The 5,188-nt window shown below is 45.5% G+C and overlaps 1 pseudogene; it reads right to left on the bottom strand.

Annotated features, from left to right (window-relative positions):
• Nucleotides 1-212: 212 nt before the first annotated feature.
• On the bottom strand, nt 213-3,085 carry LOC121650723 (annotated as a pseudogene).
• Nucleotides 3,086-5,188: the final 2,103 nt, after the last annotated feature.

Genomic DNA, 5,188 nt, shown 5'->3' with positions numbered 1-5,188 from the left:
ACTGATGACTCTAAATTTCTCCCTAGGAGTGAGTGAGGTGTGTGGTGCGTGTGTGTGTGTGTGTGTGTTGTGGTTGTTTGTCTCTGTGTTGGCCTGCGATGGACTGGTGACCTGTCCAGGTGTACCTGCCTCTCACCTGTTAATGCTGGGATAGGCTCCAGCTTACCTACAACCTGTAATGGACTAAGTGGTTCAGAGAATGAATGTAGTGGAAACATATGGCAGGAAAAATGAATCAGAAGCTCAGGATGAAGCTTTGCAGGCTGGTCCAGCAGCTGTCATCACTGAGCAATCAGCTCCAATCAGGTCCCTGAGGATCAGATAAAAGCAGCTGCTGCAGCTTGAAGCCTGAGTGGCATGAAAATGACATGTTTGTATTACCTCGGTGGTACTTGGACATTTAAAAGCATCGAAGCATCGGTACGGCCATCCCTTTGTGAACCTGCTGAGGAGATCCGGTTCCCTCATTCACTTCACCAGAACCTCCCCTTCCAACCAGAAACGAGATTTTAATCTCATGGAGATCTTTTCTGGTTAAATCAAGGTAGAAAATAACTAGAATGTTAGATTTTATTTGTGGGATGGTATCCAGGGAGTTTTTCTCTGAATAAGAGAACTGGAGGTCCTGGACTTGGAACCAGCTCAGACTGGTTCCTGCTCCAGGTCCAGTCAGCTGATGTTTAACCTTCAAACAATCATCTTCAGGATTTTGTGTAAAGATTAAACTCTAAAACAACACTGACCAAGAGAGAAATCATCTTAACTCAGTTCTCCTCTGAAGAGGAGGAGGAGGAGCCACTGATGAAGAGCTGATATATGGTTTGACTTGGTTTGGAACAGGAAGTCCTCTGACTGCGGCCACTGCGTTTTCTCACCATCTTCTCCACGATCTGTCTGGCTGTCTGGAAGGTGTTGATCCTCGATGTGGGGGGTGATGAGGACGTTGGACAGGCTGAGGAGGGGGTGGTTCCTGCACAGGAAGCAGAAGGACATAGCTGTCAGCGCCATCACGCCAGCTGTCCTCCTCACGGTGAGTTTATAGACACCAGACCCTCGGTAACGGTTCAGGATGGGTCACGTCCAGCGCCGCCGGCCCGGATTCGTTCCTGACTGAAGAGCTTCCACTAAGGCATCCTGGTCCACCACCTGACCTGAGACACAAAGAATCAGGAGTCTTCACCTGGTCAGGAATCACCTCCACTGAGGAACCTCTGAGTTCTCACCTCTGCTGATGTTCACCAGCGTCGCCGTGGGCTTCATGAGGGACAGCTCCCTGTAGCCAATCAGGCCTCTGGTTTCTGAGGTCAGTTTGACGGCGATCACGATGAAGTCTGAGCATCTGAGCAGCTCCTCCGGGGTCTGGCAGTACGTTGCTCCAACCGCCCTCCTCAATCCTCTGCACTCCTGCTATGGAACAAGAAGTTCAACAGATGAGTTCTTCCGAAGGTTCCTGATGGGTTCAGAAAACATGGGATGAGGTTTTTCTCAACTTCTGTTTACCTCTTGGTCCTGTTGTGATACACAATCCTCATTTCAAAGCCTTTACTTCTTTGGGCGATTTTATATCCGATCTCCCCCATTCCAACGATCCCAAGAGTTGACCCTGAGACTTGGACTCCCATCAGGTTCTGTGGGATATGGACCGTCTCTGGATCTGTAGCTATCCTGTGACCTACGAGGAAAAGCAATAAAAAAGAATGATTCATCATTTCTTATAGACCTGAAGAGGGAAGCAGCAGCAGGAAAGCCCAGACTTCTCTCTCCTCAGCCACCTCTTCCCACTCATCCAGGGGGATCCTAAGGCATTCCCAGACCAGCTGGGAGATGTAGTCCTTCCAACATGTCCTGGGTCTTCCCCTGGTCTACTCCCAGTGGGATGCACCCAGAACACCTCCAGGAGGCATCCCAACCAGATGCCTGATCCACCTCATCTAGGAGGAGCAGTGACTCTACTCTGACCTCCTCCTGAATCACCGAGCTTCTCCCACTATCTGTGAGGGAGAGTCCAGACACCCTGAGGAGGAACCTGCATGCATGTGCTCTCAGGTGTCAGCTGCTTGTATTCATGAGTCGGTTCTTTCAGTGTATGGTCATCCACAGCTGGTGACCATACACTGTAATCCTTGATTATCCCGATTTTACTAGAAACTAGGTAGAAACCTGTTCACTTAACTTCAGCTCACTTCAGTTTTTCAAACATTCAGTCTAAACGCGTTAAGTTGTATTAACCTGAACGACTAAAAGCCTTTAGTTCACTTTGCCCGTTTTCTTTTTGCCCTCTAGTTGTTTGAACTAATTATTCTCAGTCAGATTTACTTGAGTTTTTTAGTTCTTTTACTTAAAGACTGAATCAGTCTACGCTAGAGATGTGACGTTCATGAATGAATGAATTCTTTTGAACAGCTCTTTTAAATGAATAATGAGAATGAGAATCATTTACAAACACAAGCTGAATGAAATTATGGGCAATTTTTCAGGCACAGAAAAGGTCAAAAATCACTGATTTAGGTTAAAAAATTCTACATTCTGGATCAGATGCTATGTAATTTTTAGGTCCCTGAATGGAGTCATTACTGCCGGGTTCAGACAACCTGTGAGAACATCCGCCTTCACCCTGACAGGATCAGAAACTTTAATCTCACCGTCCACAATCCTGCGAGCTGACGCCAGAATCAGGCCCATGGCTAAATCCGCTGTGGAGTCACTGACCACTCCAGGGGTGTTGGCCACTTTCACCCCAAGGCTGTTGATGAAGGGTATGTCCAGGTGGTCCACACCCACCCCTCCGCTGGCCACCACCTTCAGGGAGGGCAGCAGTCTGAGCAGCGCCGGCTCCACTGCGGGGAAATACTTCCAGTTCAGCAGAACCTGGATCTTGAAGGCGTGAAGCTCCGGGTTCTGCAGGAAGTCGTTGCAGCAGATGATTTGGAAATGTTGCTTCACGATGTCAGCGAGCTCTGGAAGGTAACCCCGATCACCCCCGACTTCAGAGATCAACGCCCACGGCTTCTCCTCCATCATCTGACCAAGACTTATAACCTAATGATGACCAGAAACAGGAGCCTGATCCAAACTCAAGTTTCGACTGTTGCTTTTTGTTCTGAGGAAGCAACTTTGAGTCTTTGGGAGAAACAAACCTTTGACCAGAGTGGTGTGTTTGCGGGGTGAAGTTACACATTAAGTGAGATGAGCTAAGAGTTGTGTGTGCAGCTGGAGTGTAGGGCTTTATGATTCACAAATAATGGATGACAGGAAGTGTCGGTGAAAGCTGCGTGCTGCAACCTCTCTGGCTGTCAACACACATATTGTCGGGTATTAATAATGCAGCAAAGCTGCAGCAGAGTTCAGTAACGTTCCACTTAAACTCCGTCTGCATGAAAACCAGCCGGAAGATGCATCAGCTGTCATTCTTCCACTTATTTTATTTTTATCATTATGTTGCAGACACACTCCCCTCTCGCCACCGTGTGGGCTTTCTCCCGCTCAGCCTCAGGTTCTCTACCAGAGGTCTGGTCCTGGTCCTGAGGGTCTCTGTAGGATCAGCTGTAAATAAGTGAACTGATGCTACTGGGATCTGCCACAAACACCAATGATGCCTTCACTTCCCACCTTCTGTCTTAGTTTTCCTCCTCGTTCTGTCCAGCATCAGGCTGCAGAACAAGGACATTTTTACTTTGCCAAGCAGAGTTTTATGGATGTAAAGGACATGAAGGTTTGTGGATATGAAGCTCCCGTAGATGACTCTTTTTAAATCAAGATGATAAAAAAAAATGTATAATTAATTAAACCAACAGAAAACAAAACAAAAATACAAAACAATGTCAATGGTTTATTTATAAAACACATTTAAAACCACCACCGCTGCCCTAAGTGCTGTAAGCAATACACAGTGCATCCACAAAGAATCAGAACAAGTAGAGGAAAAGCAACATAATCAAAACAGAGAAGCAGACAACCAGCTGCTGCACCTGGAAACAGCCTCTGTATGAAGACAAAGCAGACAACCATCAGGAGCACCTGTTCTGATGCTCCAGAACGCCTCCCTGATGGAAAGACTGGAACAGCTGAAAACTAGGGTGACCGGGGTCAGAGAGGATCAGAGCTGCAGCTCTAGCCATCATTTATTTACAGTCTGACAAATAATTCACTGGTCCCTCCCCGGTACACAACCGGGTCTATTTTATTTATTTATCATCCATTGTAAATGCCTTTTTATATTTTTTATTTTCATATGTTATATATATTATTTTTCTATTTAAAGTTTGGTCAAACATAAAAAAATAAAGACAGGATGTAGTTCCAGTCATCACATCATCCTGGAGGTGAGCATGTAAAATGTGGCAGCACCACTGCCTGCACTTATATCAGTTTCACAGGAAACTAAATGAAGGGAGGGCAAGGTCCGGGAGGAGAGACAGGTTCAGCTGACAGTCACCAAACCACTGAGGTAAAAGCCAGAAAATCACAACTGCTGAAAAATAAATGAAAGAAAGGAAAAATCAAGAAAAATAAGAGATGAAGCCTCTCCCAGGTAGAAGACATGTTTGGGCCAAATCCGGGCCACTTATGGCTTAGTTATGGCACAAGTGTTGTGTGGGCCAAAGTGGTCCTGTACGGAAGCCTAAAGCGGCCAGTATCGGCTATTATTCTTTTTTAATCATTATCTTGAGATTGGGGGTGAATTTTTTCATTATCTCAAGATAATGAGGATTGTTTTCTTGTGATAACTGGCTATTTTATCTCATCATACAAAAAACAAAGTTATAACGAGTTTTGAGATAACGAGTTAATTTACTCGTTATCTCAAGATAAAGTTTAAAAATGAGTGATTGGTAAAACCCAACAGACACGTCGCAATTTCATCCTTTGTCAGATCTGACGTCAGCTTGCGTCTGTTGCTGTACTGAGACATCGCAGTAAAACAGCTCTGCTCCCCCGCGAACACTGACAGCCCTGCAGAGCTCCTTCAGAGACAGACTGCTGCATCCAAAGCATGATGGAGCACTTGGAGGAGGGCCATGAATCTCCCAGTAAACCTGAAACACTCGATAAAATCAAATATAATTTATTAATGTGCATACTTAATATATCTTATTTTTATAATATATTAAGAACCAGTAGGTTTCTCAGGGATGGGTTCTCTCCTGGCTTCCTCCTACAGTTCAAAGACATGATGTTAAGCTGGTTT

Source organism: Melanotaenia boesemani, chromosome 12, assembly GCF_017639745.1.
Source record: "Melanotaenia boesemani isolate fMelBoe1 chromosome 12, fMelBoe1.pri, whole genome shotgun sequence".
Classification (NCBI taxonomy): domain Eukaryota; kingdom Metazoa; phylum Chordata; class Actinopteri; order Atheriniformes; family Melanotaeniidae; genus Melanotaenia; species Melanotaenia boesemani.
Note: the sequence above shows the minus strand (reverse complement) of the source record. Positions and strands in the feature narration are given on the sequence as shown.